Genomic DNA, 13,060 nt, shown 5'->3' with positions numbered 1-13,060 from the left:
TCCATGCCACATTCAGTCAACTGCCAACTTTTAAGACATTCCAAACTCTTTTTCTAAAAAGCCCAAACTAAGCACATTGTTTGTATGCTGCTAATCAATGCTTTCAATCAAGAGCAATGAGCTTTTGACTCACTTCACTGAGGGACAGCATCAATACAAAATGCTCAGCCTAAACAAGTCGGAAAACACCTTGGGTTCCAGCACTATGTTCCATTGATTTCTATTCAACTTGATGCCGATGCTGCAGCATTTAGACATTTAATTCCCTTTCAAGCAAAGTCATTACACAGCTGAGCATTTAATTAAGCAATCACAGCGGTACAACCTGAGTGATTCAGTGTCTCAACGAGAACCAAGTTGGCAACCTCGAAATGTGGGCAAAGCTGGCATGGCTCTAAATGAAGCCTACCTCTAAGCTGTATTATTATTATTATTGTTATTATTATTATTATTATTATTATTATTAGTAGTAGTAGTAGTAGTATTACTATTATTATTATTATTATTATTATTATTATTATTATTATTATTATTATTAATATTATTATCTTCACCATCATCATCATCATCATCATCATTATTATGCCATATTTCACCATAAAAATAATCTAAGACCTGCTGTTGAAAAATTAAAAAAATAATAAAAAATAAATAAAATGAAATTTGAAAGACCACACTCATACACACAAAATATCTCAAGAACACTGTTTTTTTTTTTTCCCTCCCGGAAAGGAGGGAGTCACGTTTTCATGGGTGACCTATTTCCTCCACAAAAGAATCATAATTTTAGGGGCATGGGCACAGATGTGTCTTAGAATATACTAGCTAGGTGCACTCACCTCAAACCTTTGTGAACAGGACAGCAGTTTATTATGGATGTGGCCCCTGTGAATTTTTCTGATTCCCTGACAAAGAAAACACGAGCTATTTGTATAATTCATTCATCATTTTATTCATTCATGCCTTCCTTCCTTCATCCCCTAATGTCATTCCTTGAAAACATGTCTTTCAGTGTTTGTTTTTTGCGAATAATTTAAAAATGAAGCCAAATAAATTATGAATTTCATTTTATTGTATATGGAGGAATTTAGCAATATATGAAAGTTGTTATTTTAACATAGCGTTTTAGTCAGCATTTACTGAAAGATTCACAACAAAATTGCATAGTTAATGTAAGGCAAATGGGGAACTACTGTAGTTGTAATATCGGGCAATTAATTTTTTGTATCATTGATGGAAATACCTGCCTATTGACAGTACAAAGAGTACTTCTACAAGCTTAAATGTGGACTATTTTATGAGCTCAAAGGTGCTATATTAATCGGCTTACACAATTCACAGCTGCAATAATCCCTTTGATGTAAAGTCGCTGTGTACTCAGTAAATGTATTTATACATTAGAAATGGAAAGATGACATCCCCAGAATCACTGAAATAGAATAGTACAAGTACAATTGTTGGTCGCAGTGAATTGTCAGTCAGCACATGTTTTTGCAATTATCAAACTGAAATTTGGGCAATTGTAGATACTCTGTTTTGATAAATATCAATATTCAGAATTTGTTTCCATCATTAACTGTTGACTTTGAATTGACTGCATTTCCAATTTGTATCAGCCATGTTTATCTAAAAACAATTATGATAACGATGGGAAAACAATGTTTTGCAATTTTGTGATTCATTCATTAAACATTGTGAAAACTTCGGCTCCTGATGAAAATAAACAATGTAATCTATGTCTTATTTAAATTAACAATACAAATGTGCCCATGATTTTAAATTGCAAAAGCCTTATGAACTCAAATCTCTGTTTTATGAACAATTAATTTCATGGCACAGTTGCTACTGATCCTTAAGAAATTATATGAAGTAAAAAGAAAATGTGTTTGTTTTCAATGGTAATCACCTCTACAACTCTGCAAATCTGTATGCCACGTTTTCTCTGTAGAGGGCAGGTGTCCAGGTGGCCTGAGCACCTGCACCTCCACCTGCACTATTTTGTGTCACAATATGTTGTCTCTTGGAGCCATTTTTTCCCAGCAGGGATCGTGTGCTTTTGACAATACTCACAACATTGCCCAAAGCGTTACCATTGGCCCCTTGTTTTAACTTTAAAGTTTTTTCTGTTGCAGTCACGGTGTTATTCTTGTTTGATTTACCTACATAAATACTTAGGTACTTTGCCTGTTAGTTTTCCCTTATATTTACGTTCCCCTATGTGGATTAATAAATTATTATCTTAATTTATCCCAGTTTAGCTTTTTCAACTCCTGCTTTAAGCCTCACAATGTGAGTGTTGCCAGTGTCTTGTTTGTTTCCTTGTTTGTTTTCTGTTCAATTTTTTTATCTTTTTGTGTTGATGGTTTAGTGGTGTGGTGATTATTTAGATGCACTAAAACTACAATTGTTGTGTATAAATATAAGTTAGGTAGAAATGACTTTATTAATTCCCAGGGGAAATTTAAATTGTCAAGGCAGCTTGGGACACCATGACAAGACAATAAATAAAAAGTAATGTGATTTTTTTTTTTAAATTAGTTTAAAGAAGTGGTCACACTTTCAAACCATTTGCCATGGTCTTATTTTTGTGTTCTGCCATTTTACTTGAAATATTTTGTCATTTTATACCTTTTATTCTTATAATTGTATCTATTGATTTATGCAATTCTATACCCATTTTTAGGGTTTACTATATTAATTTTATTGCATCTATTTTGTAGTATCTTTTTTATTGCTCCATCCTTTTTTATTTCTATTGTATTTTTTTTTCATAATTTAACATGGCTATTATTTTTTTTTTTATGTGCTTTTGCTTTCAGATACTTTTACCTGATTTTGTCTGTGTCTAAAATTGTCATGTCTCCAAGTCTAAACTTGGTGTGTTTCCATCTTCCCGTGGATCCTTCTACACTTTGTAACCATTGTTTGAATGGTTCTTAAATCGAACAATAGTACTGTTAATGTATTTATTGATGATATTTCTTGTTTATGTGCATTTCTCCTCATACAACCCTATATATTACACAATGCTGAAGCTGGACCATAATACAGGATTTAGCTTTTGTGCTCCATCCACTTTTTATAGTCTGATACATAACAAGACCTTGCCTCCATGGCCTCTGGTGGTCTTATATTTTAAGAAAAATCACAAACTTGAACTTTGATATTCAAACTGAGACTATAGATGTTAATCAATGTCAAAACTTAATCCAGGCCTGATAAGATGCTCTATTTAACAGGCTCCTTTTAGCAGGGGGCTCGATCAGGTGAAATGAAAAGGAACTGATTGCTTGTGGTGATTGTGCTGATTACATTTTAAATTTAAAACTTTCCGTAGAGAGCACAGTCCTGAGCAGTTTAAGAGACAATGACATAGCTGGCTTTCTGAAATGCCAAGGTCCTTTAAATTTCCCATGGTGTTAGTGAAACAACACACTAACTTTTGCTGAGAAAAAGGATTAATGCAAAGTCAAGCTGGAAAAAAAGGTGTTTTGATGTTTCAATTTTGTGGTTAGACTTCAGCTTTGTGTGCTCAAAAAATTCTGATCTGGCTGTTGCCCCTGCATCAGACATGTTTTCTCTCTCATTTATGAAATATAGAAATCAATATTGATTTATTCTCACCGGATCTCGATTTCAAATACAGGTAATACAGGTAAATAGACATTTAAATCCATGCTCTTTATGTAATGCCTGAGCAAAATGAATTCTACAAATTTATCATGGTTAAAAAAAACAAAACAAAACAAAACAATAATGGTCTGGACAAGGAGGAGTTCAGCATTCCAGACCTCTAATTCTTACTCTGGGAAAAATTCATAACAGCCATGATGCATGTTTCAATCTTCGTTCAGACCCAAACATACAGATGCTTCTTCAATAGCTGTCAAATGAATGAAATTTGAAAATATATCACGTGAGGCATTTGCATGAAATGCCAAGCAGGCAACTAATTGGCATTCTAAGAAGCAGGCATTTCCAAATGTGACCATGCCCTTCTTTGATTACTGGTACTTTCATTGTTCAACACAACATTAATAATTGTAAATCTAAAAATATACAATTTGAAAACATAGGAATACTGTCTGTGTTTAGTCCAGTTGTCTAAAGCAGGGGTAGGCAATTAATTTCTGCAGGGGGCAACATGAAAAATCAAAAATGTGTTGGAGGGCCAAACCAACAATGACTGTAATAATTTAATACTGCTCAGAATACATTTTCTCCTTCAATCTTTATTTATACACTGCTTAAATCTGATTATTTTGGTAATAAGAAATAAGAATATTCTGTAAATATTCATAAAAATGTATACATTGAAATTTTGGAAGAATTAGGGGAAATTATTGATAATCCTATAAAGGTAATTGTTTAAATAAAACAAACACAATCATACCATCACATTTTAATTTTATTTTTAAATTGTTAATTTCTTCACAACTGTAATTGTGTGCATTATGCAAGAAGTGAATTTCTTCATTGTCAGATCAATAAAGTTTTAAATAAGTCAATAAAGTCTCAATAAAATCTTATCTTGAAGCTGAACAACAGATCAACTTTATACATTAGCAATAAATGATTTTAATCGTGTTTATAGTTCCGTTAAATTGTTCAGTTAGAAAAGTCTAATCTGTCTTGGGCTTCAACAAGTGCATTGAATTTGGGTTCAATGTCTGATGTGAGGTGAGAGGAAGACTTATATCTGGATTTGTTGAACCTCATCGCTTAAAATGTCTGCTCGCATACATATGTAGATCCAAAAAGCACAAAGACCTTTTGAGCATGTCTCCTCATGTGTGGAAAGTTATCTTTGCGTGAAGAGTAAAAGTCAAGCAGTGGGACTGACCCAAAGCGCTCTGCCAAAAGTGTTAGACTGCAAGTCAATAAGTTCCATCTGAGCATCACTGGATGCATTATCAACACTGCAAGTGAAGGGAGACAACAAAAAAACAAAAAAAAAAAAAAAAAAAAAAAAAAACATGTGCATTTCATTCTTAAACTCTTGAAATTGCCTTGGAAACACACAGGGCGTCTTACATGGATGAGTACCTGTGAAGCTGCTTCAGTTGAATGTGAGTGAGAATATTATCTCTCAGTTGGCTTGACAGAAGCTGCAACTTTCTATTGAAAGCTTTGACTGCGCTGTACATTTCAAACACAAAAAGTCCTTTGCTTTGCAGTTTGACATTTAGTTCATTCATCTGAGCAGCCACATCTACAGTAAAACCAAGATCTGCCAACCAGTCTGCCTCTGATAGCTGAGGGATGGCATTTTCCTTCTTCTCACAAAACTCCTGAATCTCCTCTGAGGTCCCAGAAGCCTTTCAGCACTTTTCCCCAAACTGAGCCACCTGACAGCCCTAAGGTAGCCTATGTCACGGTGGTCTTGTTTTCCTCTAAAAGTGCAACAAATTGTCTATGATTCAGAGCTCTTGCTCTGATAAAGTTAACAGTTTTAGTTACAACTTCAACATCGTGATTCACTTTTAACACTGACTTGCACAACACTTCCTGATGTATAATACAATGAAAAAAAAAAAAGCTCAGGGTTCTTTTCTGCCACTTTGTCTTGGATTCTCTTTAAAAGACCAACATTTTCCTGTGAGATTTGGACAGCCATCTGTTGCCACGGCCACCGGTTTGTCCCATTTCAGTCCCAAGTTTTCCACACATGCATTTACCTCTATTAAGAAATCCCTCCCCGTCGTCATCCCTTTCACTGACCGCATGCCTACCAGCTGCCTAATTTTAAAGACTGCGTTGATCCCACGCACGAAGATGAGCAGCTGGGTTTCAACCCGTATATCGCAGCTCTCATCCAAAGCCTTGCCTTGTCTTGCTGCACCTCTGAATGCCAAGCATTTTGTAAAAAGTGTTCGTTGAGTTTGCAATTTGGCTCGCAATACAGAAGACTCACTGGCGCGCTCTTTATCTGAAAAGTTCTTGTATTTGTCCTTGTGCTTACTCTCGTAGTGACGATGGAGATTGTAATCCTTTAACAGAGCCACTCGTGCAAAACAAACTTATCACACGGCTTTACCTTTGACTTCTGTCGACAAATATTTCATTATCTATGCAATGTTGAAAACGTGGCATTCAAAATCGACTTTTCTGTTTTTACCATGAGTTGACGATTTGGGGGATCGGGGATATTTGGCTGGGAGCATAACCTGATACTGTGCAGAAAGTAGCATCAACGTGCGTGCACTCATAAACATGGCATCAAGCCTTTTCAAAATGAAAGAATGTTGCGTTTCATCCGATCCAAAATACTTGGTTTATATGTGACTGGCGGAACACAGGCCAGACAGGGATGCGGCCTGCGGGCAGTAAAATGCCCAGGTCTGATTGAGAGGAATGTTCAGAGTTCTGTGATTTCCTCCTGGCTGTGGATGTGTTTTGGGAGGAGAGACCACTGGGATGGAGAAGATTCAGTGGAGCCGCTATTGTTTAATTGTTATAGCTGTTCTAATAAAGATAAGGTTTAAACAGAAAATCTTAATCGCTTGGCACTTCCACTCGGACATTACACTGTAACTTTACCTTCAAGGTGAAATGTGTGTTTTTGGATTTTATCAAAAACATTTCCCCCCCAAAATGCTGCTTATAGTCCAGTGCAACTTACATATGTTTTTTTTGTCTTCACTATGCATTTTTCGGCTGGTGGGACGTATACTCTGGAGCGATTTATAGTTCAGAAAAAAACAGTTATTGGAACATCAGTGTTTTTTTTGGTTTGTTTGTTTGTTATTTTTGTTGCCAATAACTTTTGGTAGATGTTCTTGGAACTCCTGTGGATGACAGTTATGTTATGGTTGATTTTTAACTTTTGTTTTGTTTGACACAACCTGTCAGGTAGGGGCCAAATGTGACTGGTTTGTTATCATGTCATTGTAATTTTATTCAAAATAAAAAATAAAATATAAACGAAATTGAAATACATAAAAAAGCAGTACCCAATCAGAGTAAAACAATTTCTCTCTCTTCCTCTCTCACTCTCTCTCTCTCTTTCTCTCTCTCTGTTTTTGCTCTCTAGATGTCTACTCAATATCCAGACATCAAAAGAATGAACAGTTGATGTTATTACATGCATAGGAGAGTTATACTTATTATGTGAGTTTTATTTTACATTTGTATAGAAGATGGCTTTTAGTTCAATATTAAATGAAGGTTATACAAAATAAATTGAGTCATATTCAAATAACTAAAATCTGTCATTCCCATCTTACCCATCTTAACTTACCTCTCCTCGTCACCTGCACCAATGTTCAGCGACAGTCATTATAAGACAAAGTCGTTCAGGAGATAAATCATTGAAACAGCAATGAAATCCTTAGAAAAGCCCTACCTTGAGGTTGAAGGTGTGAAAGTCATGGAACATTCTCTCTCCTGAGACCTGTGACAGATCGGGGTGATGTCAGTCATGATTAGACCACAGTGCAATTACAGAGCAGCTTCTCTGACAGTGATTGATCAATGAGGAACTCCCTTAATGAAGACAAGGGCTCAGGGGCTCCCGGGAGCAAACTGGCAAAAGTAAGTAGTGGGAATATATTGTCCCAGATTGCCAAGAGGTTAAGAGGATCATCTAGTCTGAGGGTCTTAATAAGGCGCACATGTACAATATAACAGGTGCAAAGAAGAAAACTAACAAGGTGGCTAGACCTTGCCACATCATGATATTCAAAATTACAATTTTCACAATCTGCTTTATTTGCTTAGATTGTTCTGGCCAGAATTTAGTACGGCGTAATTTCAGTGCACAACACTTATAGGCATATACCAACATGATAAGTTGTTCAGCTGTTGTAGTATTATGTATCATCGTACACAATCAATCAAAATGTACAAAATATATCAATGTGTTCAGAGTTCATTTGAAAAAGAACCCAATGATCCATGGGTAAAGTGCTGTATCCTGAAGCTGAATTACCTACTATTATTTTAACTAATTTAATAAATTTAGTCTTGTTTGCAAGGATTTTTTCTAGGAATACAAAGTCGATCCTTCTTTGTGCTTTCGACTGTTCAGCAAAGTAGCCTGACATTAAGGGTCACTTATAAACATCTTAGACTGTCAAGTATGGCTTCATTATTAAAACGAAAGTCAATACATATATCAGACCCTTAAGGCAAAGCCTCCCTATGTTAGTTTCTTATAGGTTTGATAGTTGTTGTTTTTTTCTTTGTTTGTTTTTTTACTTTGTACTTTTTGTTTTTATTTTTCTTAGCCTTGATCTCACAAAGATTTAGATTAAAAAATTGAAGACACGAATTACAAATCCTTGATTGAATGTATTGAAAAGACAAAATTATCTTGGGCAGTTATTTCTCCCATATTGACCTTTAGTTTTATTTCTTGAAAAATGGAGTGTTGCAGGTACAAGTACTCCATTGCATGCAAATCTTGATGGATTCATTAATAGTACAGAGATAAGCAAATCAAATACACACCTGCAATTATATATAATTATATATATTATATGAATATTTGTTTGTGTGTGTGTGTGTGTATGTGTGTGTGTGTTTGTAATCATAAATGCAATCACTGTAAAGACTGTAAGGAACCAGTCCCAGTCCAAAGCTCCTTACAATATGTAATATGTAATATGTAATATGTAATATTACAATATGTAATTGACTTTACGATATGTGGCATTATTATTTTCTTGACAAAGGAGAATTAGAAACAAGCTGTACAGTCATGTCACCTGTGATATGTCAGACTCACTAACAGATTTTCCTGTAAAGGATAGCCCTCTGATCAGAAGTGTAAGTGAAGGGGGGGGGGTTAAATGAAAATCTGTTTTGTTTTTGTTTTGCTTTTTTGTTTGCAATCTTTGTGGTTGCTATTTGTATTCTACTAATTGTGTGATATTTGAGTTGTTACAGGTAAAAAAGTCTCACCGGAAGAGTGAACCAGGCGAGTGGTTTGGCTTTTCTTGAGTGACAGCCTCACTAAAATTGCTGAACAGTTTAGCATTTAAGGGTATTGCAATTCATATAAAAACAAGAAATCATTTACTATATGTCTATTCTCACATCCCTTTTTTTTAACCGTAACCAATGGAGAGCAAACAGCAAATCTATAGCACAGATATTCATTCCTCTAAAATCTTGGCACCCTTGCTCAGACAACTTTCACAGTCAATGTACGTATAGTCAACATAATCAGTTTGTCGATTGTATGTTTGTAGACTTCAACATTTGAGGCCTGAAAGGTCACTGAAGCCATCTTTTTTATTTTGTGATGATCACCACATTGCCACCTGGTTCAAAAGCCCGCAGATTTCCCAAACGTACTTCTAATAATCCTTTGAAACAGAAATTGCTCTTTGAGTCTTCTGGCAATTGATTTGGCAATCAACTTGAATGAGTTTTGAATACTAAAGAGGCAAACCAACATTCTTCTAATTTTCCAAGTGAAGAATGTTCAGTCGCTAACCTATTAATGTATCTCTATCAGACCAGCTGTAACACAATGGTCTCCCCCTGTGCCAGTATTTCTTTCTATAACTCCAGCATCACATATTTTAGAGCATGTATCAAGAGGTATATTCTATTCTTAAATACTTTCTTTTTCACTAAATTCAAAAGTTTTATTGTGCTCTGTCTTTTAAATAATATTTTATTGCTTCTATTCTTTGTATCATGGATAATTTCTGTTCCTTTGGTCTCTTTGGCTTGACTACTCGTTTTCTTCTGTTGTGCGTTGGTGACCATGGAAACAAAATGAAGTAATCCGGCAGAGGCAATGGCAGTTACTTCTGTAATTTCATTAGAAGTTGCCGGTGGATATACTTGATTCGATGAGCGAGAAAAAGCATATGTTTGGAAAGAATTGGCAACCATCATATTTAGTTTTTGTGTGAGGTCATGAAAATTCAGCACTAAAAATAGAAGTTGAGGAGCAAATAAGAGGGTATTTTATCATGTACATTTGTATACATAGTTCATGTAGAAGACGATGTACACTTATTTGACAAATACATTTTTTTTAATGTAAATGCAATTTTGCGTAAAGATTTCTACACAAACTGTTGTATGCACAAATGTAAGTTGCACATATAATCCTGACAATCCTTTCAGATCTTACTGAGTATGGAGTTCAAATGTTTAATACAGGAGTACATTCTCCGGTCTTGTGCTTTGACGAGGATGTGTTAGCAAAATCATATTTTATTTACCCCATCCTTTATTAACTTTAAGTCTCTTCCCAATCCCCATTTACATCTGTGGATTTAAAGCCTGCAAGAACTGTCTGTTTTGGTTCCATTTATTTCCAACCCAATAATGTTTAGCCTTTACAGCTGACAATGACCTTTTTTTCTTTTTAACTCCATCTCCTCTCTTTGTCTTTCTATCTCTATATAACTCTAAGTGACTGAGTATGGGGTGAATTTAATGATTTGATGTTAACAGTGAGATGGGTCCTTGGGAGCTGAAAAGAGCTACAATTTGGCTGGCGGGCTTGCTTGCCTCAGCACTTGCAGGAAAACATTTAAGTGTTCAGCTTTCACCCAGAATGGCTCACTGGAGGGAGGCTTGAGCAGGGTTGATTGGGGAGGGGGTTGGTTGCTGATGTCCTACAGAACTGTGTGGTCATTCATCACATTAATGAGCCATGTCACTTTATTTACAAAAAAGGGGCAGTTTTTTCCCTTGGATGGAGCTCACTATCATGATGCGGCATTCTGATAATGTTGGCTGAAGTTAATTGAAAAAGGCAACACAAGAATTAATCTACAGTAGCCCAGGTAGCTGGCTGTGTCTGGGTGATTGCAGCTGAGGATGATGCACTTGGATATATTTTGAAACAACAGGAACAAATTTAATTTGGTTTTCTGGATGGAGTAATATGATAATTTGGATTGAGGAGTCACAGTTATTGGGATTGGGGCAAGTGTTAAGCCAGGGCTCGAATTTATTCATCACACCAGTAGTCTCTGAAACCATCTGTGTTATTTCTAAGTCACACTGTCACCAAAAGTGAGTGTCGAAGTAGGAGATTGAGATTTTGCTGTCTCAACCTTTGTCTCACATGAAAAGCATGAATGTAAACAATGACAATCATTTTTCTCTCCCTTTTTTTCCTTTCTAATTCTTCTTGTCTCACTTCATTCCATATTCTCCAGGATTTTCTTCCTCTGGACTGGTGGAGTAAGGATTTTTGATTGAAAAACTACAGTGCTGTAACTGACTTTACTTCTACTATTGATATTATTACTGTAAGATTTATTTGTGGCGGTGGGATTAATCATACATATTCCTAGAATAGGTTTTTGGTTCACGACATGTGACTGTTATTATTGTTAATATGTGTTCAAAATGTCTGTTGATGAATGGTGATGAAGATAAAAGCTTAACTTTCGTCTACTTATATTCCGGTTTCTTTTTGTTAACAGTGACTTTTCCCTTAAACACTTCCTCCCAATCTTGCTTGCTTGGTAAGTGACACATCAATATAAATGTAATAATCAGAAAGGAAGGGAAGGTTTGCTTTGAAAGAAAGAATATTAAACCTGCCGCATATTTCATTTATCCATCATTAATCTATTCTTTAAACATCAAACATTTTTTTCCTCTTATTGTTAACCTTTATTAAAATGGCTAAGACTCATGTTTTTGCCCACGGTATCTTATGTGTACAAGTGCAGTGTAAATGGCAGACAGGTTTGGGACAATAAAACTTTGTGCTAGGTAAATCCAAAACTGTGATATAATTATTTCAGGGTTGTAAAGACGGAAAGCACGATGAACTGATAAATCTTGGGACAGGGTGAAGGAGATGAATCTCAAGTTATTTAAAACCTTTAATTGGAAATGTCTGTCACAGAGCAGCAGACTGAGTCCTCTTCCAAGCCATTATTGCTCTGCCTTGATCATTTGCAGTTATTTTATGGAGGGTGATTTGCCGAGTGTCAACAGAAGTGTTTGAATTTACTCCTGTTGGATTTTTACAGGCTTAAAAATACAAATGCTGAGGAGTCAAAATGTTTACAGAAGGCAAACCCTGTGATCACAGCTCTTAATTAATATTTCCACAGTAAAACGGGCATTTAACATCATTCTAGAGCCAAAAAGTGAGATAGCCTCATGTATCTTCAATCGGATGGCATTTGTTTGATAAGTCCTGTACTGTCCTGAACTGCCTGTAAACCTTTGGGGTTCTAAACTTTCTTTTCTGATTAATTAAGCAACAACAGCTATTGCATAACCAGGGGTCTGAGCTGTGTTTTAATAGATTTAAGCATGCTGTGGGCTGCTTTGATCCAGCCCCTGGGTCTAATTTATAATTGCTCTCTGGGGTCTTGTCATTAGAATCTACCTGCTCTTGAGTTCTCATTCCTCGACTGTCATCCAGGCTGCCCGGGCCTCCAGTGACACCATGGCATCACAGTATGATCTGTATTGAGAGATATATCTGTCTCGAAAGGGATATTACACGTGGATCTTCCTCGGTCAGTTACAGCAAAAGCTTTAAATGGAGACCGGCAGTGGGGCCGCTGTTGTCCATTTTGTGGTTGTATGCGTAACATGAAAAAAGGTGGGATCCCCTTTTTACAGATATGGATCTCCTTCTGCACATAATAACAAGTGAAAGGACCATTTTACCAAAACCATAGACAAATCAGTGGACTCTGTTTAAACTCCAATGACTCCAGCAAGCAATCAACAACTCTTTTCTTATTTATATAAAAATATAAATCATGATAGCGAAGCTGATTTCTAGTCTATTTGTCACATTGATAAGGGAGATGCTTGCCACAAAATCTGAATCAGACACCAATGAAAAATGCAATCCAGGTCTGAAGGCACTGTTGATATGTTAGGACTATGACAGCACTAGGAGCAACACTTTTGTTTCAGCCCCCTACACATAAAACATAGATCTCTTGTGAATGTGACTGCACATTGGCTGCCTGCCGACTGTGACTAGTTGCAACATATAAGGCTCATTTGTGCCATCTGCTCGCCGAGGTGACAGGGCAACTCACGCCAAGGGGCTTTTAAAAAGAAGTACAACCGCTATAAGCTACCTGTCAGTGGTGATAGACGTTTT

At 36.0% G+C, this 13,060-nt stretch overlaps 1 long non-coding RNA gene and 1 pseudogene across 1 annotated transcript in view; both read right to left on the bottom strand.

Moving 5' to 3' along the window:
- LOC147223624 (uncharacterized) overlaps positions 1–13,060 on the bottom strand; it is a 202,496-nt gene that overhangs the window by 28,543 nt on the left and 160,893 nt on the right. Inside the window, exon 8 of the long non-coding RNA XR_015107582.1 lies at positions 7,346–7,393. This is a non-coding gene — a long non-coding RNA (uncharacterized LOC147223624). The remainder of the gene's footprint in view (positions 1–7,345; positions 7,394–13,060) is intronic.
- LOC147223625 (general transcription factor II-I repeat domain-containing protein 2A-like) lies at positions 4,826–5,617 on the bottom strand (annotated as a pseudogene).

This window comes from Fistularia commersonii, chromosome 19 (genome assembly GCF_037954325.1).
Source record: "Fistularia commersonii isolate RoL2024-O1a breed Wild chromosome 19, RoL_Fcom_v1.0, whole genome shotgun sequence".
NCBI lineage: Eukaryota > Metazoa > Chordata > Actinopteri > Syngnathiformes > Fistulariidae > Fistularia > Fistularia commersonii.
The sequence above is the reverse complement of the archived record's forward strand: the minus strand, read 5'-3'. Positions and strand labels throughout refer to the sequence as shown.